This window comes from Xyrauchen texanus, chromosome 10 (genome assembly GCF_025860055.1).
Source record: "Xyrauchen texanus isolate HMW12.3.18 chromosome 10, RBS_HiC_50CHRs, whole genome shotgun sequence".
NCBI lineage: Eukaryota > Metazoa > Chordata > Actinopteri > Cypriniformes > Catostomidae > Xyrauchen > Xyrauchen texanus.
This window is the reverse complement of record NC_068285.1, coordinates 17,488,813-17,510,218: the sequence shown is the minus strand read 5'-3', so window position 1 is coordinate 17,510,218 and position 21,406 is coordinate 17,488,813. Positions and strand designations below refer to the sequence as shown.

The following is a 21,406-nucleotide window of genomic DNA, read 5'->3' as shown; positions in this document are numbered from 1 at the left end:
GCTCAGGGACATCGGAGGCTACAGGCGCTGGCTCACTGACATCGGAGGCTGCAGGCTCACTGACATTGGAGGCTGCAGGCGCTGGCTCACTGACATCGGAGGCTACAGGTGCTGGCTCACTGACATCGGAGGCTACAGGCGCTGGCTCACTGACCTCTGAAGCGACAGGCACTGGCTCACTGACCTCTGGGGCTAAGGGCTCTGGCTGGTTGACCGTGGCTGAAGAGGGCTCAGGCTCGCTGACCGTGGCTGACGAGGGCTCAGGCTCGCTCACCGTGGGCTCTGGCTCGCTGGCTGTGGAAGGTGTGGAGTAGCGAGCAGAAGCTTCTGCCCTCCTCCTCCTCCTCCTTCGGGCTGACGAGGTTGAGCACGCTGGCGCAGGAGCAGAGGAAGCTGGGCACACCGGCTCTGGAGCGGACCAAGCTGGCGACGCTGGTTCGTGGATTAAGGCAGGCGTGGAGGTTGGCTTGCTGGCAGATGGGGCAGGCACGAAAGGACAAGCCATGGACGACTGGAGGGTCACCACTGCGGGAGGAGAGGCAGGGTCCTCCTCAACAACGCCCACAGTGAGTGACGAGCCGCAGACCAGCAAAGTCTCCTCCACGAATTCCAGGAGAGTCCAGCCGTGCGTCGCCGGTGGCAACCGCTCCTTAAGTGAACTGTTCAGATTGCCCCTGAAGAAAGCCACCAGGGAGGAGTCTGGGAAGTCCGCGACACTCGCCAGCTCGAGGAAGTCGCGGATGTGGTCCTCCACAGGACGGTCCTCTTGTTTCAGGCAGAGGAGTCTGAAGTTCGCCTGTAGTACTGCTGGATCCATATGCGGTCGATCGTTCTGTTACGTTTGAGCAGCGAGGCAGACGAGGAGAGAGGATCCAAATGCAGTTTAGACTTTTATTAAATGAACAAAGGAATAAACAAAGGAAAAACCCACAAGGGGGAAATAAACTTAAACGGAGAACCAGGGCAAACATAAACGGAGAACTAGGGCAGCAAACATTCATGCACATACATCAAATAACGATCGACAAGGACTGAACAAGAAACCAGGGTTTAAATACAAGAGGAACAAACAAGGGAATGAGGGACACCTGGAAGAAACAATCAAGGGAACACCAATCATAATAACAAACTACAAAGGACTACAAAAAAAACAAACAGGAACCAGGAAACAGGGGCTAAACTAAACTTCAACATAAGAGCACAACAACAAAAGACACCAATGAACATGACAGAAACCAAACAGGAAACAGGAACCAGGAAACAAGGACTAAACTGAACTTCAAAATAAAAGCACGAAGACAAAAGACATCAATGAACATGACAATTGTCTCTTTGTTTATGCTTAGAATAGTAACACACCTTCTGGAGGAGCTTTTCACTGACACATCCATCTCATATGACAGACTGCGCTCTCCAGACTTCAGTTTAATCCTATAGGATTGCTTGCTTAGTAATAATAAAGTAACAGAAATATGTTGACATCCAAAGCATAGGCAACAGGTACTGAATTCAAAGTGGAAAAACAAGAGAGCAAGGATGCAGCATTCTCAGAGTATACAGTACATTTATCAGCACTATAGAAGCACACTTGTATTAGGACAAATAAATTGACACAGTAGCAAACACCACGAAGTGTACATTCCTGTTCTGTAAGAAACCAACATCCAGACAGGTCCCAGAAGAATAGTTTATCCATTAAACTGGATAGAGATATATCAAGCCTCAAAAAGTAAAAAAAAAAAATATATATATATATATATATATATATATATATATATATATATATATATATATATATATATATATATATAAGCATCATCCATATGACTTTTGCATCACCATTCACTTTATTTTTATGGAAGAGCACCATATACAGTACTGTATTTCTGCTATAAACAATTTATATTGTGTTCTGAAAGACCTGAGGCTGAGTTATTGACAATGTTAATTTTTGGATGAACTGGACATAGTAGCTGCTCTTTTGTACTTTTTATCCCTTAAGACAACCCAAGCTACTTCAAAATGGCCATGGCTGTTTAATTTGTACATGAAATAATATTAAAATCATGCTAGGATGGAAAGATGGTAAAAGAGCATAAAGGCTCCTTTTCTGTTAAAACATCCTTGAAATTGTTAGACATGATCTACTTTCATACATCTGTATCAAGAGATTGATAGGCACGGCACAAAAAGCCACTTGATCAGAACGGTCTTAGTATCTAACTCTACCGCACAAGGATTCCTTTGAAACACCAGTGTGCTTCGAACTTATTAAAAGCAAATTAATTGCTATGCAGACTAATGCGCAGGGCACTCTGCCTGCATACCCTCAAATACACTGAAGAATCAGAATCGTGTATTAATTTAGAGGCAGCATCGCACTAGATCTTTGACGTACCTTCAGCAACAACAATGACCATCTCTCAAAATCTCAGTCTCCACTTCTAATTTCTATGCCATGCCAAATTCTACAACATGTTTTTCACTCAAAATATTACTCTTCGGCTGAACTTGACTCGGACAATGGTTCCAAGTGTTTAAAAAAAAGTTTTTCTTAATTAAAATTACCATGTAATCTTAGTTTAAATATTTGAAGTAGGGTGAACCTTATAGAATTGAGCAAACCCAACTAAATTAAATATGTTAAACTAACTCAAATGAATCTCTTTTGTTATAAACTACAATGAATGCTAGTATACTAAAAGCATGATTATTGAAAACACTATGCAATGACTACCAAACCTGGAGATGCAAGTTCGAATCCAGGGCATGCTGAGTGACTCAAGTCAGGCTTCCTAAGCAACCAATTGGCCCGGTTGCTAGGGTGGGTAGAGTCACGTTGGGTTAACCTCCTCCTGGTCACCATAATGTGGTTCTCGCTCTCCGTAGGGCACGTGGTGAGTTGTGCGTGAATGCCGCGGAGATTAGCATGAAGCCTCCACGCGCACTAGGTCTCCGCGGTAACATGCTCAACAAGCCACGTGATGAGATTGAGACAGTCAATCTCATCATGTGGCTTGTTGAACACGTTACAGGCAACTGATGTGGAGGCAACTGAGATTCATCCACACCCACCTGGATTGAGGCGAGTCACTACACCACCACGAGAACTTTTAGCATATTAGGAATTGGGCATTCCAAATTGGGGAGAAAAGAGGATCAAATCCAATAAATAAATAAATAACAGCAATTGCCCATGAATAAAGCAATTAGAAATTAGTAGAAATTACCAGAAATTGCTTGATTTCAGTTAACCAAACAAAAAATAACTAATTTATTTTCAGTTCACATTGTAACATGCATTTTTTCAGTAGATGCAAACAAAGGAGAAACCACTTTTGGCACGAAAACCTAAAAATTGCTTTGAGATAAACACATGTATATGAGGTAACTATGGTATATACCATAGTTGAATATCAATGCACATCTAGGTGTAACAATGTAATTACAGTCTGGTCATGGCCGCATGACCACTTCAGGTGTCCAAAATCAATTACAACATACTAAATGTCTAATAACATCACAGGCTAATTCAATCACAAAATCATGATTAAATCTGAGGCTAGAATAAAATAAGCCCCCCAAACAAAACAGGCAAGACAGGAGAGTCTAATTATCTTCCTCCCAGGCACATCTCTGTGGATACTGATAAATTACATCTGAAAAGTCTGCAGAACTGGATGAAGAACAAGCATGCATTAGCCTAGAATGATGTAAAGTAGATTAATGGTAAAGAAAAACACAAGAAACAAATTCTATTGCAAAATGTTGTGCTGGCCCAGTTTAAAGCTCCCTTTAAGATGACAGATGTGTGACATTTTCTGCATGTGACAATGTTTGGCACATTGTTGTTTTAGTTTATATACAGTGGGGTTCCAAAGTCCACTTGAATAGAAAATTATTCTATTTGTTTTCTAATAATCTTTATTAAAATATTGTTAATCATGAAATCATATCTTAAATGCCTTCTGATTATATAATACAGACACAATTATGCTGAAACGCCACAGCTGTCTGTCCTATTTGAATGCAATCTTACAGCATTTGCTATCTGTTGATCTTCCAACGATGACTCGGTGTGCAACCAGCTGTCGCTGTAATAGCACAGGCCGAACCTACAGACTTTAAGGCCAAAAACAAGGATAAAGCATAAGCACTGAAGAGGAACATTACAAAATCAGCCTTCTGATAACTGGGTAGAAAAACACAATTTTATAATGTTAAATGAAGTTCCGGCTCTCAATTTTGATTTGATGAACCATGTACGAAGCTGTTGTAAAATGCACAAATAAATCTTTTTAAAAACAGTGGAAAACAGTGCATACAGCTGCTTTTTTATTTTGATCCATATTACATTACTTTCTTGCATTTCTGGAATTTAACTAACATTCATGCTTTAGATTGTGACATGCATCCTCAAGTCATTCCAAACGAGCATGATTTACTTGGAGCATAAAAGGAGTTTGTTTTAAGAATGTATTGGTAATTTTATTCATGCAAATTAATTAAACAAGGACTGGTGCTTTCAAGCTTCGAAACCGATTATAAAAGTAGTCCATACAACTTGTTTGCTATATTCCAAGTCTTCTGAAGACAAATGATAGCTTTATGTAAGGAACAGATTAAAATGTTAAAGTTGTTATTCACAAAAAATCTTGATATCTGCCCTAGATTTCCACATTCTTGAGAATTCACAAGAGAAGTTGCAATGTTTTCATTAGCTAGGAACAACAAGAGGGAGAGTAAATAATGACAGAATTTTCATTTTTGGGTGAATTACCCCTTTAAATACTAGAAGGATTACACTTGCACCACTACACTGAAATCAAGGCCAATAGAAATTAAATGTACATTTGCAGGGAATCAGCAGTGCACTTGTTTCAAATAGACCCTGAACAACCTTAGAGCAGAATTTAGAATTAATTCATCCTCCAACAATACTGGAAAATATTAATTGTTCACTTTCCGAACAAAGAGGTTGTCTCATTACATTAGTAAACAGCATACATAAACAGTCTCTCATTAGTGGCCTTGAATCATAGTATGGGCTCATTGCTGTCCAGGTTGGCTACTTGTTGCTTAGCGACCTGCCTGACTTGTCAACCGGCGAGGGCTGACAGTAAAATAAAACTCACCTTAGGCACTCCCCAAGAGCAGCGTATGAGAAGTTAGGGGCACAAGTAACAAACCTTTTAGCACATTTGGAAGTTTGCACATAACCCGAACAGAGAGAAAGAATCAAATTAAAAGTGATGTGTGTCATTTTCTATTGTTAAAATACCCCTTAATTTGCAGAGAAAACTACAAGTATTTTAACCTTGAAAAAATGACATATAGATTACACATTTTCAGTTGTATTCTTTTCATTGCATAAGTTACAGTACATTAACAGTTTAAGTGTTCTACTACATCACAGTGATGGGTAATGTATGTTTGCCCTTACCGAGTGCATTAAAGGTAGCGATGTGCTCCCATATACCTGTATTGTTTTCTTGGTTGGGACGTGGCTGCCACAGTAGGGCATCAACATCATGTCGTAAGCAGAATGCAGGCATTTCAGAGGGGACAGGAACTGGTGGCTTCCCAGGCTTACCTAATGGTTAAGAAAAGGCAAGTAGATATAAGTTAAAAACTAAATTGCGTATAAATCTACATTCTCACAAATTGGTTCATTTGAATACTATTGGAGCCATTTTACAGCTGGTCAGTATTGAATTGTCTTGAACTTGTCTGTATATTTGTTTTTGTATGATTATTTACAGTATATTCCACTTGTAGTTGGCCCTTAAGTCTTTAGGATTTGTCTTGTATCTCCACAGTAGAGTTTGGGGTTGTGAGGGAAAATAATTATGAATGGACATTGATTTCTTTTGAGTCCTATTTTTCATTCTACCTTCTATCAAATATATCATCACTCCAATAGAAATGATAAAAAAAGTACATGAGTATCTACGTACACATTTTCACAAAAGCCCCTATTATGAGGCATCCATCTGAAACAACAGCGGGATCGAGGTATCAAGAGTAAACAACAGCAAGTGACCATCATTTTGGCAGCTGTAGGTAAACTATCATTATGTTTGATCATCATAGACGTGAAATAAAATGTCTCTAATGTTACGAATCATTATCCTTCTGAAAATGACAAGATGACTTCAATTCCCAGTGACGTTTGTTTACCTCTAATTTTACACTTGTCCTAAAATCCAGTTGGTCAATGTTGGCTGCCAACAATTTACTTGAAATTGTCATTTTCCAAACCGCCTCTTGCTCTGCTCACTTGATGAGCATCGCTGCATATTAAAATTAGAGCAATTCGTGGTGGCCATTATTCAACAAGTGACAGCTTCACACAGTCAAATGAGTTCTAAATTGCCAACACTGTCATTCAGACATTAAATGCAACTTCCTTTTATTGCTTTAAACCTGTTATTACAGATACACTGTTGAAAAATGAAAACAAACTACAACCTGTGCTAGCCAGACATCAATTCAGGCTTTTATAATGGATTTCAGACGATGAACTGATGACATCTCCAACTGTAAGACATCTGATACTTTATATGCCACTGCCTGAACCTTGTATTTAGGATGGACCCCACCGATATGACCTGCCGGTTGAACTGAGATGCATCACCTTTGTTTATTGATGGACTACACTCTTAAAATGGAATACATAGGCTATCAATGAATTGCCAACAAAAGCCTTCAACAGCCAACTAACAACGGACAATACATCTATGTGAACTTCTGCAGTTAATCCAGGATGGACTTCAAAAGACATTAGTCATTAATCTTACAGTTCAAACAAAATATTTGTTTAAATACTGTCCCTTAACACTTACTTAGTTTACAAAATTTAAGCATAACTTGCACTGCACATAAATAACTAATATTGGCTTTATATTCATGATGTTAGCCAGAGGTGAACTGGTCCCCACAGTGAGTCTGGTTTCTCCCAAGATTATTTTTCTCCATTAACCAACATCTTATGGAGATTTGTGTTCTTTCCCACAGTCGCCTTCGGCTTGCTCACTGGGCTTATAAATATAAGTATTATTTAACTATTTAATTACTTATTTTGATACACAATTTACAATTACACAATGATGACTTGAAGACTTTATAGACATTACGGTTAAATTTTCTGTTAAAGCATGATTTTCTGTAAAGCTGCTTTGAAACGATGTGTGTTATGAAAAGCGCCATACAAATTAAAATTACTTTACTTAAAAAAGGCTCTTCTAAACCTTGGTGAGCTGCGTTGCTGTCTACATAATAGGCAGCATTCTAACTGAAATAATAAAAAGTATATTGACACTAAAGATTCCAATAGGGTGCATTAGTGCCCACCAACTTTTTCATCTGTTTTGGTTCCGGTATTTTTACCATTCCTTTTCTCCTTCATAACAGAGTTATAAGCCATGAACCAAACCAATATGCTATGAGGTAAATCACAACATTATACATTTTTATTTGAAGCAAAAAAAAAAAAAAAAAAAAAATATATATATATATATATATATATATATATATATATATATATATATATATATATATATATATAAAACTGTTTACTTATCTTTCATGGGAGAATGAACTACAATCCCATAAAGCATTGGAATGATAAAATTAAAATAAAAAAAATGGATGAATATAATTATTGGCACCCTTGGTAAATATGAGCAAAGAATGCTGTGAAAAATATGTCTTTGTGGCAGCGGGGGCGTGGTCGAGGGCCCATCCGGAGAGAGAGGATGTGGTAAGGGCGCTTGCACCTGAGCTAAATTATGTCTAACACCTGTCTCTACGCGGCATATAAATGGCCACGCCACCGCCACACAAGAGAGAGAACGACACGAGTGACCAGTGACTGCTGTGTCTTCTTGAGGGTTGTATGTTATTGTGAAGCTGAAGACTCTTTGTTTATAACTTTGTTTATGTTGACAATGTTTGCGTGACACTGATCTGATTAAACTGAGAAAAGCACAGAGAAGAGTGCACACAGAGTGTTGAAGAAAGAGAAATACAGAGCCTTACTTGGCTGCATCACTGCTCTCCATCTCCTCCCTTCCATCTCCGAGCTTAAACGTGTTACAGTCTTGTTAATCTTTTTGATATTTCATTCAAAATATTCACAAAGATCTAACCTTTAATTGAAGTAAACTAATTGAAGGGGGGGTCTCATAATTAAATATTTTTCTCCAAAACACGTTTACCACAATTGTTGGCACCCCTAGAAATTCATATGAGAAAAATATATCTGAAGTATATTCCCATTCATATTTTAAAAATTTTAGTACACCTGGGTGACAAGAAACATTAAAATGTTCAGCCATGACTGTAAACATGGGTATAAATATGAGGTAACCCACAGTCAAAATTATCCATCACAATGGGTAAGACCAAATAATATAGTTATGATGTGCAGCAAAAGGTTGTTGAGCCTCACAAAATGGGAAGTGGGTATAAGAAAATACCCAATGAACTTAAATGGTTGTATTTACTGGACCTTTATGGACACAGTTGTAGTATCTTTTGAAAGAAGACACTTCAGAATTAATATGTTGTTATTTTTTAAAGTTAGAGAAGTTTATATTAATGGAATTATTTTGTGCTTAACATGTTTTTATAATCTAAAAAAAAAAAAACAATAATAAAAGTGCCAAAACAACCCAATGTTCTCAAAGCCACAATTCTAAAGAATTTATATTTCATATGTAAAAATTAGGTTCCTGCAAGCTTTTTTCACTATAAAATCAATGCCGGTGTACAGAGTAAAATGAAGGCTCCGCCTTTCAAGAAGGCAAAACATTTGACTGCACTGCTTGGCTATTATGAATAAAACTACGCCGCAAAAAAATAGAAAAAATAAAAAAACAGGCTCATTTTGTTTAAGAGACTCAAATATGGGGGCGGCTGTGTATATATATAAGATAATATACCATTTTACAACATGAAAGCTGCTCAGATTGCATAGTTTGTTGAAGAACGATGACAAAGAGTAATTCTTTCAGGCGAGATCTCATGTAAACAATGGAGAATATATCAATATTTCTCAGATTTATTACTTGTATGGACAAAAAGTGCTATTGGATGTTTTTCAATGAACGCTTGACATGGACAATTGGCCCAAGTGGCGAACTGGATTCATCTGGCAATCGCGTTTTCATAAGAAATGTATGAATTCCCGTTTTGATATTGCATGTTTTCATTTGTACTCCTGGCACAAATAACTAAATTGCTGTTTCTAGAGCATTGCTATCGTGAAACAGAGATCAGATATCTTAGACCTTTGAAAATATACCTTAGACTTTTGAAAAGATGTATAATTTGTTAACATTAATTACATTTATAGACAGTAAATTATACATTAAATGTAAGCAGAGTGACGTCACCACCGTGTGAGGGGGAATTGCGTATCAACAGGTTAAAATGGGCTGTGGTTGGATATTCCAGCAGGACAATTATCCAAAGCACACATCAAAATCAACACAAAAATGGTTCAATGTTCACAAAATAAAGGTTATGTCAAGGCCATTCCAGTTCCCTGACCTGAACCCCATAAAAACCCTGTGTGGCAAACTGAAGAGGAGAGTGCACCAGTGCATTTGTTTTATATATATTTTGAATAAAAGACCAAAAGGATAATGTAACACAGGCTCAGGGGATCCAAATTCAGATTATTTAACACTGGTGCACTCTCCTCTTCAGAGTACAGACAGGCAAGGGTCAAATAATCAGGACAATCATCAATATCAGAGGCAGAGCATTTACATTTATGCATTTGGCAGATGCTTTTATCCAACTTACAGTGCCCTTATTACAGGGACAATCCCCCCGGAGCAATCTGGAGTTAAGTGCCTTGCTCAAGGACACAATGGTGGTGACAGTGGGGCTTGAACCAACAACCTTCTGCTTACCAGTTATGTGCTTTAGCCCACTACGCCACCACCACTCAGAGCAGAAACGAGGTAAACAGGCAGGGGATCGGGGCAGGCAGCAAACAGCAATAGTTTAGGCAAAGTCCAGGCAAAGTCAACAATAGGCAGGAAGCAAACGATCGTAAAGAAGACATCCAAGGCAATTCTAATTTTAGAACCACCCATTTTTTCATGAGTGAATCGCAAAGCATTCTACATTTGCCTTATCCATGAAAGTTCAAATGATTAATAGATTGTTAAAAAGTTTATACTGTCTTCTCTGATTTTCTTTGTATGACCCAACATACTGCAAAACTCACAGCACACAAAGCAAACTTCTCCAGCCACTGTAATTACGAGGAGGTTGTGAAATGTGTTGGTTATGAAAGAGCGAATGTATGTGACCCCATTGGTGTGTACAATTATGGCGTCAGCACCAGCACACAAAGAGAACAGGAGGGCTATAATGAAACACATCTTAAAATAAAGGCCCTTAAAACCTCTGTTTTGTTATGTTCAGAATAAAATGCTCTACTGTTCAGTTTCTTGGTGAGAGGTCAAAATGTTTATAGCTTTGCAAAAATGGGAACCATGCTGTTCTAGCCAGAACCATTTCAAAAGAACATTATACAGTCATCAGAACATCATGTTTAATTTATGAATGCAAAGATTGCGAAACCGGTCATGGTCTGTGATGTATTCACATTTATTCATAAAGAGTGATTTAGAAAGCATAATTATCCTGATCTTAATGTGTAGTGTAACCAACCACTTACCAAATCACTTACCTTAAAATGACGGGGAAGGGCTGATAAAGACCAACTCACAAAAATAAAATCCAAGCAATTAGTGCTGATTGCAAAAGCAAACATCACACTTAATATTACTTTAGCACGTAAGATGCCCCATGTTTGTGCTATGGGCTTTAAGGATACCTAAAAATTGTGTGAGTCACGTTATATACAATATTACAACATTGTTGTCATGACGACATAACGCCAGTAAACCCTGTAATCGGATAAATGCCGTAATGCAAGTAAAATCCTGATTTTATCACACTTAAATCATGTTAACACATAAAATATTTGCATCTTGTGGCTTTACTTTTGAAACTGTGTGTATTTTAACATTATTGGACTGGCCCGATTCATATACATTGTAAGTGCCTTACTCAACTCAAGAGAGTTGATAAATATTTTTTGTGGTAATCAACATTTTGAACCATAATATTTTACTGACAGATTAAAAATAAAGCATGATGGAAAACGTACAACCCAGTTTGTGAATATGATGGTTATAATGATTATTTGAAGTTCAACCTCTTTTCAACCTATACATATTCAGTTCCAGGCCCCATAAACTCAAGTGAAGACCATGACACAGAGTTAATCCATCTTTGTGTTGAGAAAACTACAAAAGCAAATGTTAAGTAATGTGTTACTTCAGATCTCATGGCAACAAATATTAAAATAAGCATCCCTCAGAATCTCAACCAGCAATATACTGTCTGTATTTAATGAAAAAGCGCTTTTCTCATCTCAGTTGGTGGTGAGAAGCTCTTGAGATACAAATCATTGAGATATACAGTAAATGTCAGCTGTCTCCTTCACTCATCACCGCCACAGCTCAAGTTAAAAGCCAAGTGTGTCTTGGAGGAGAGGAACCACTCTTCAGGTGAGCAAAAGGGAACGTGAAGCTCTTTCAGGTCTGTTCCAGCACCCAGCTGAGGGACACAAACATGCAATCTGAAATCTCTGAAGAGGTCGACATGGGATCGGCTCTCCTCAGAACCTGGAAAAAGGAGGCTTTGCAATCTGTGAGCGAGTGCACTCAGGAAAGGTCAGTGTGTTTCACTGCATCAATGAAAGTGATTTAGAAGAAAGATGAAGGAAATGACCGGGGGAGTCTTTGTGGAATTGTATTCTATGGTAAAGCAGAAATGCTCTGAAAGCTTTAAAAAAAAATGCACTGTATGAACAGACAAAAGTAAAAGCTAGAACAAGTAGGAAGATTTTTTTAAGAGTTTTAAACAACTTAAAAAAATATATATATATTTGTATTATTATTATTTTAGGAGATCAGCTTGAGTGTGACATTAGCAACGCAAGGTCATGGGTTCGATCCCCAGCAAACCATGGAAAGGACAAGCAATAGTAGGGAGAGGGGAGTGATCGATTTCGACCCGATTTCGATTCAATTCAACACAATGCGATTCAATGCACAATACGATGCAATGGAAAAGAAAATATGATGCAATTCAATATGAGACAGATAGTTCGCTTTTATTTCTTTGGTTCAGACAGACAGCAAATCATAAATTAACTTAAGTGCCTTCTGACATCTAACGCATGGCCCTTTCACAAACAGGCCTTTGTAGTGCAAAAAAAATTTAATAAAAAAAAGATTAAATAAAACCTGACGTTCTTTTCCTGCTCTGTCTCCAGTTACACATTTAACAGTGAAACAATTTAAGGATGCTCAGGGATAAACAATGAAGAAATGTTCCGTAACTTGCCAGGCATGGAGGAATTATTAAAAGCCCTTGTTCTCTGTAACGCTGTAAGGCTGAATATCTTTACGTAGGAATATATTATAGCTTCGGTTATTGCCTTGGAACGAGCTGAGCTGTTAGCCTGCGTGGAGTGAAAAAAAGTTGTAATCGTTTGCTCACCCGGCGTCCTGCTAGCGGTACCGAAGCGGCTAGTACCTACAGCTGAATCCGAGGGCGAGGAGCGGGAAGTAGACATCTCTGCACTCACATCGTGTCGGCGCTTCAAGTGTGTTGTTAAATTAGTCATGCTGCTTGTATATTTTATAGTGGCACGACATATTTTACAAATTGCATGGGTTTTATAAAAATTTCCATCTATCTTATAAAACCTAAAGTGTTTCCAAACATTAGATTTGTAATTAATTGGTGGAAGATGCAGCTCTGCCATGTTAATCTATATTCTATGTGACTCTCAGGACATGCCTGAGTGTGCACTCCGTAATGTTGTGATACGTCATATTCACGTATAGCAGCAGTGGTGATGAGAGAATGCACTTGAGAAACAGTTTAAAGAGGAGATATCAATCTACATATAAAATATTGGTCACAAATTATTGGTCACTTTTTAAATAATAAAACATATATCACATCTACTAATTATTATATATAAATAAATAATTTTTTACCCATGCAAATATGCTAGAAATTATGTATCGTGATAAAAATGCCAAATTGTAACCTATGCACACTTTTTTAAATAGATGCATAGCATCGTTAACTTTTATGCCGATGCACCGATGCAAATCAGTGAATCTTACCATCCCTGATGGATATACTGCACCGCACTTATATAGTGAATGACAATAAAGTGTTTTAACTTGCTGAGCACAGCTGCAGCAGCACCTACACTAAAAGCCATTATTTGTGGCATTTAGAAGGATTAAATGAGTGAAAATGATTGCTTTCAGTAAAATATTGATATTTCTGAACAATTCAAATCTACAAGCATTACACTAGCCACCATAATATTATTGACTTTACTTTGAGCCACTTGACTTTAAATGACTGATCCCTTGATTATGTGTCAAAGAGTCTCAGTCGGCTGTACTCATCAAGTGCAGAAATGTTATTTGCAGCACACAAGGCTAGGAGGGTAAAAGCAATATTTCTGCAGTTCTGCAGAAATGGTTTAAAAATGCATTAGATCTCAACTCAAGAACAAAGATCTAACACCTCTTAAGAAAACGTAGAAGATAAAGACAAGACAGTGGTTGGACTAGTAATAAAAGCACTGATGAAAATCAATGTTATTTCTTTAAGATCAGGTCAGAACTGTGTTTTAAAACACTGATGTAGGTGTCTCTTGACCACAGCTTACTAACTACAGACTACTGAAATGCCAAAGACAAATAGAGCCTTCCCATTTGATGGCACATGTTACTAATAAATAACTGTTTTCTAAATGACATAAATTGGTCTTTTGCAAGATGACACAGAAAGCCATATCCTGCACTGAACCACAATCAAGGAGATCAGCTGTTACAGAAATACAAAAAAAAAGCCCATCTGGCACTAAAAATCATCCATGCGATTATCTAATCAGCCAATCATGTGGCAACAGTGCAGTTCATTAAATCATTCAGATATGGGTCTGGAGCTTCAGTTAATGTTCACATCAACCATCAGAATGGGTAAAAAATGTGATCTGGACCATGGCATGATTGTTGGTGCCAGATGGTCTGGTTTGAGTATTTCTGTAACTGATGATCTCTTGGGATTTTCACGGACAACAGTCTCTAGAAATTACTCCGAATGGTGTCAAAAACAAATATCATCCAGTGAGTGACAGTTCTGCTGACGGAAACACCATGTTGATAAAAGAGGTCAACAGAGAATGGCCAGACTGGTTTGAACTCAGACAACCGCTATACATTTGTGGTGAGAAGAATATCATATCAGAAAGCTATTCTGAGATGAGGGTTGTCACTGTTTTGGCAGCACAAAGGGGACCTACACAATAGGTGGTTTTAATGTTGTGGCTGATCGGTGTATATTTACAGTATATAGCATATACTAGAAGTAGTTTGAGGGTGAAGGGAGACGGACTGGATTGCGTCATTCACAGTGCTTCATGGAAGAGGATGGTATCTGCTGGGCTCATTTGCTGGGCTTTCTTGGCAGGACCAAGGGTAATGTTGTTGTTCACCAGGAATTCCACTATTAAGCATGTTTTTTAAACAGTAAAGTTGAAATAGCGCCAAATGATGGCTTCAACAGAGGCATATATCATCGATTAACAACCTCTCTGCTCACGGTTGGTCTGTCTTTAAACATTTTTAAGTTATCATTAGAAAAACTTTATAGGATTTTTATATCTGGATCAAGACTGGTGTGCTCTATTTTAGAAATCTAGACCACTAAGCCCTGCCTTCTGTGTTTATATGGCCTTACCACATGGGTTGGATTCAGAATGACACCATCAAAGCGCAGTAATGTAGAACTGTCCTCCGGAAACACGTCACAGTTTAGTTCCTGAGCGTTGCAATGGGGCTTGTTCTTGTCTGGGTTTGGATTCTGCAGAGTCCAAATCACATGATAGATATAAAAACAGAATTGTGAAGGAGAAAAAAATAAATAAAAACATAATATATTGGTTTTCCATGGGCTCTTATCAACATCAAGACTATAGGTAAAAATGTATATTACTGTATAAGCGAAAGTGCATTGTGACAGGGCGGGGCCGGGTCATGATTCCACACACCCGGACCCTAATCAGGCTAATCAAGCCTCAGAGAGGGATAAAGGCCGACTAGAATCCTCAGTGTGACAGAGAGAGAGATTTACGGACTGCTGTCCGACACCTTTGTGTTTTTGTCTTTTTGTTTAAGAATCTTATTAAAATATTATTTATATTTTAAAACCGGTTCTCACCTCCACCTTTCCCATTAATCCCTTTACATGCATATCTTAGTGTAATTGGTCAGTTTTTAACAATATATGTGTTTACATGCACACTAATACGCTGATAACTACAAAAATCAGCTCATTAAAAAAAAATTAAACTAAGCAAGAATACAGTGTTTTAATGATTCAATAAATCATCTGGTTATTCTCTTCTTTTTACATCAAACCGGAAAGAGGCATTGGCACACCATGTGCGCAAATTGGATAAGGTTTACATGCAACGCAAAATGGGGGTAATGGACAAAAATCTACCCATGCCGATCTGTTTATTCTTAAGCCATTTATGACACCAATAAAGGAAAGCTGTATAATGTTTTTCGGCTTATTAAGAATAATCGGTGAAAAAAGTGTGCTCAATGGTGGACAGAACTGAAGTTCATTTTCCAAGAATCTGTACTTCATCTGAGGATTTTCATTTTGGGAAACTTCCTTGTTCTCTTCATTCCGAAACATATTTGTCGCAGAGGTTCTCGAGTAAACAAATCATTTTTAACATTTAAAAAGAGCACTTAATAAGATGTGGTGTGACAAATGAATGTTTAGTACAAACATTTCTCTCTCAATTAATGAGCTCATAAAAGCTGCATGCATAATAATGAAAGAATAATTAGTAAAAAGCTGCTTTTAATTGTTTTTGATGACATGTCATACCACAAGACATGTCAAGTATTTCATGTCAACTACACATACAGAGAAAAATGTGTAGTAGAAATGGGCAGAGGGAGGCCTAAAAAAGAAACTGACCAGGTCCTCAGCTGTAAGATATGAGAGTCTCTGCTGGAGTTGTTATTTCTGCTCTTCACTCATTAAATAATCCACTCTCCTGTCCACAAGAACCAACTCAGTCCACAGCGGGCCTTCACTTCGCTTTTGGAGACACTTCCAAACTGTTCACACACACACACAAACACACTAATTTATTCTGGATGAACACTTGATCAGACATTATGTTCAATAGTGTATAAAAAACAGAGTGAAATGAATAAAGTATTACATTATTATTTAAGATTACTTTTAAATTATGTACTATTACATAGATGACTGAATAATAAAAAAAAAAACACATTCTGCTTCATGTTGTTGACAATTCTGTTATGAATAAGAGGCTTAATCAAAATTAATTCAATTTCCTGTATCTGAAGTGTGTGTACAAATACCATTAAAGATGGAACATTTCCTTGCATTTTGAGAACATCTACTAAAACAATTACTTTTATATAATCCATTATATTGTACATGCCTCATAATGAGGACCCTTTTGGTTTGCCATACAAATGCAAATGACAGTGACACTGACTGAAAATAGAAAAGACAGAGAAAATATAAACACATGTAGACACTCCAAAACAAACCCAGATGGAGCCTGGCACACACACTCGAGAGGTGTCGTCAGGGCCCTCTTATTAAAATCAAGGATATGGGAGCATAAATGTAAGGACAGAGAACAATGTGGAGGAAGGGTCTGTCACGTCTCATTCATCTGTGATGCTGAGAGAGGGATGTTTATCAGAAAGAGGAAGGGAGTAAGCGGAAATTCAAATCAGATGAACAACAAATGTTTTAATCATGAAGGTGTGAAATGACTTGTTCATGAAACCTTTCATTCTTCATTCAATGCAAGTTAAGCTCAATTGACAGAATTTTTGGTATAATGTTGATTACCACAAAATCAAATTTCTTCTTTAAAAAAAAAAAAAAAGAAAAAAGTAAGGTTACAATGACACACAATGGAAGTGAATGGGGCCAATTTTTTGAGGGTTTCATTGCAGACAGGTGAAGCTTATAATTTTATAAAAGAAGTTAGTTTAGTTTTTCTATTTAACCTTGTGTAATACTTGAGCTGTAAAGTTTTTTAGTTGTAAAGTTCCTCTGGATAAAAGGGTTTATGGAGTTATGTTGTCATGGCAATGAAATGGTAAAACTGTAAATAACTTGACACAGAAAAGGTTAGTAAGTGATTTTATCACATTCAAATCATGTTTACTTTACATGCATATTGTTTACATCTTGTGGCTATACTTTTAAAACAGTGAGTATTTTAAAGTTTACAGATTGTCCCCATTTACCTTTATTGTAAGTGCTTCACTGTAACCCAGATTTTTGATTGTTTTAAAGAAAAGGAAAGACAAAAAAAGGTTGAAATATATGTTTTTGGTAAATCAACATTATGCCACAAATTCTGTTGACTGAGCTTAATTGTATTGAACCCAGAATATTCATTTAACACTTGCTAAGATTGTGCATGGAGACAAAGCAACAACTGACGCTCTTATAAACACTGTGGGCAGTTGTTCTCCAAATGCGTGACAATATATTTAGCCTTTGACAAAAACATAATGTGTAAATTTTTTCAACACTTGCTAAATAGTATTAACAGTTTTTCATGTTGGCAAGATAAGAACACTGTCCAAATCAACTTTAACAAGTTAAAGGTACAAAACAGTGTTTTAAAAAACAGAGTTCCCCTTCGGTCACTCACTCGATGTTGTGTCGATGTAGTGACATTAGGTGTCTCTCTTGGGAGCCCCAAACACCTCTAAAATTTGAGGAAAAGGCCATTGAGCATGCCACTCCCCCGGATATATGGGTATAAAAGGAGCTGGAATGTGGCCACTCATTCAGATTTTTTCTTTGGAGCCGAGCGGTTGGCTGTCAGCAAGCTGATTTCCACTGCCGGTCCATTCACCTCAGAAAGAAGCATATGCTATTGGATATACGCTGCATTCCAGCTGCTTTCTCTCCTTTTGTACGCTTAGTGCAGACTACACCCCTGGGTGCTTTGACAGCGCTACTATGAGAGTATATATTTCTGCAAAGAGTATATTTTCCTCTATCAGAGCAACACATTGACATGAACATCTTTTTAAAGACGCCTTTACATCTTTGTGTGTTTCCTGGATGCGGTCTTTATCTCTCTGCCTCCGACGGCAACGGGCCCTGCCTCACATGTCTGACCCACGATCACACTTCCTAAGTCCCTAGGAAAGCATGACCTGATCATCATGTTCCTCAGAGGCACCCTGAGGCTGAATCCTCCTCTTCCCCTCATTGGATCTCTCCGTGGTCCTCCTGGGCCTTTGGAGAGCCCCGGGAGGAGGCAGACCCAGCCCTGTTGTTGCTGTGTCCGGTGCGTGCTTTGAGCATCTAGTTGGATCGCACGCAGAGCTTTAGGCGCTCTGAGCTTTTTCTGCTTCGGCAGACAGTGCAAAGGGAACGCTGTCTCCAAACAGAGGCTTGCCCACTGGATCGTGGATGACATCGCTTTGGCATACCAGGCCCAGGTCGTCCCCTTTGGGAATACAAACACACTCTACAAGGGCACTGGCCAATGGCAACACTCTAGCAGACATCTGCAGAGGGTCTGGGGGAGTGGCATGCAAATTCCTTTTCTCAAAGATTAGAGGTGTTTGTGGCTCCCAAGAGCGACACTAATGTCACTACATCGACACAACGTCTTGTTTCCTCCATCAGGGAATAGAGGTTACAACAGTAACCGAGACGTTTTGTACTGTCTCAATCATGTTTTTTTTTTTTTTTCTTAATTAAATGAAAAATGAAATGAGAAATCTTCAGCAGTGTACCTTTAAGTGGCTACACATAACCTGTATATAAAAGCTGCTGTTACACCAATTTTTCAATGCAGCTTTAATGAATTTAAATTGAAAGTACATTTGTATGTAACACACTCTTAAGTTAAATGCTGATTCTTGTGGACAGCCGGCAGAAAATAAGATGCATGCATTATAAAGAAACATTTTAAATGATAAAGATCCTTATGAAAAGAGGAAAAAGGCTAAATAAAGACAAAACTAAGGAAGAGAGGGCATAATGCCCAACATAACACAGACATTCATGAATGACATCACAGATTGTTAGCGGGTCCTGCCTCGTATTTCAGAGGGTGACCCCAGATTTGCAGCAATGGATGTGTGGTGATAAATAATAAGATATTAGAATATTCATATTCATTAAGATATTCATTCTAATGTGAACACAACCACTGTGCACATCTCTTTTTACCTTTTATCATCTTTAATAGTCCAGGTACTGGCCTCAGGAGCAGTGGGTGCAAACAGCTGCCCCTCCAGTAAGAGTGCATAATCCCCCACTCCGACACGAATGTAGTCAACTGTGAGTTTAAATCGGATGTTATCTTTGGTGGTACCTTAAGATAAACGCATACACACAGTCACGTCCTCTTTATTTTGCTGCCAGAAGTAGATGGGGTCTGTGAGCAGAACAATGGAAGATGTGATACCTGATTTAAAACAGATGCTTAGGGATGAATGCACAATTAAGTTAGAGAGATCCCAGGTAGAATTTTCTTGAGTGTTTCCTTTCATTTATACAAAAGAGTGTGAGAGTGCAGTCCAAGATCTTCCGAATATATAGGAAGTTGTTTTTTTCAATCAACATCAAACTTTTAGTTGAAAATGTATATGAATGTATAAAGAAAAAGTGCATATTGAAGCTTATATTTATGCTTGCAGTTTATAGGCTTTTTAACATTTTTATTAAAATTTTCCTTCACTAGTTCATTTTAAATGGTCCTGTCGTGACAAATGTTAAAATATACAATTATTCTATACAGTCTCTCAATTAATTAGAGGTCATAACAACTGTAAGGATAATGATTATAAATGGACAAAATCATTAAAATGGACAAAATGCTGTTATACATTGTTTTAGATCACAGTTATCTTTACAAACGGATTTTATGTCAACTACCATTATTAACAACTCCTCTCTAAGCAGTGAAACTAGAACAGTTTAATTAATGAGACATCTAGCCTAAAGAGACTCAGTGAAGTTATATATTGCATTACGCTGGCTCGTATGTTCATGCCACGCAAACATAAGCAAATCAAACTTTTTCAGTAACATTATCTAACAACAAGGAGTTGTTAAACATACCAAAGTAGTAGTTTCTACTAAAGTCACAGTGTCTCTACTGCAAAAGATAACAAATTAAACCTGCATGATGAGTGATGTGATAAATCTACACACAACACTTGTTAATTCTAATCCATTTTTACTGCATTTTGGAACAGCAATGTCTAAAAAACCCTCACTTGTATTTCAAGTTCAACCAAATCAACAGCTCAAACATGTGATAACAATCACAAGGAAACCTGTTGGCCTTAAAGGCACAGTAACATTAACCGTTACCAAAGTTACTTTCAAGACAAGTCAGACCACTAAGCCACCATCTTGGGAATGCTTCGGGCAGCTATTTTCTTTTTTTTTTATGAATGCAAGCGGAATAAAAGTACAGCTTGTATCTACAACAAAGGTATCATAATTTGTGCTTCTTTAGCTCTAATCACGCAAAAAAATTAAATAAAATAAATAAACAGGATTTTTCAGGCAGGTCCAGCTAATGCAAATGCACATTTTTGAGTTGACTGTCTATATCTAAAATGTGATTGTCTCTTTTACCTGTAAGGTGGGACTTTCTTTTCTACATCCGCCATATTAGGTGTTCCAATTTCTCCAATTCATTTTAATTAATACAAGTGCTCCATCTCTGGCTAAATAGCAGAGTGGCAGTGTGCCCCTGAGCAAGGGACTTGATCCAGGGGGATTGTCTTATAAAAATCACACTGTAAGTAACTTTCATAAAGCATCATCTAAATTACAAATCAGAAATTAGGCAAGGTGGATAGGATGAAAACCCAAGAAAACAGTTTGATTTTATGCAAGCTAATTTCTCAGCAAGAAACCAAAGGTAATTATGAAAAGAGAAATACATGAACAGAGAGATCCAGAGAGGTCTGAGTCTCACCCACCCACAGTCTTAGTGCTGGCAAAACCTTATTACTGAAATTGGAACAATTTTCTCAATCCATAATGCTACTTTAGAGTGCAATTTGAAGTGAGAGCAGCATGCTCATTATTTTCTTTTGTTGCAGGTTTAGTCAACTTGCATCCAACCTGAATTTTGCTGAGCACAACAGGATATTAAAGAGAAGGCCTTTTGACACTGCTAAATCATGGTGACATTGTGTGTACAAAGGGTGTGCAGAGA

The 21,406-nt window shown here is 37.7% G+C and overlaps 1 pseudogene; it reads right to left on the bottom strand.

Moving 5' to 3' along the window:
• Positions 1-4,991: 4,991 nt before the first annotated feature.
• LOC127650841 (nudC domain-containing protein 1-like) overlaps positions 4,992-21,406 on the bottom strand; it is a 33,446-nt pseudogene continuing 17,031 nt past the window's right edge.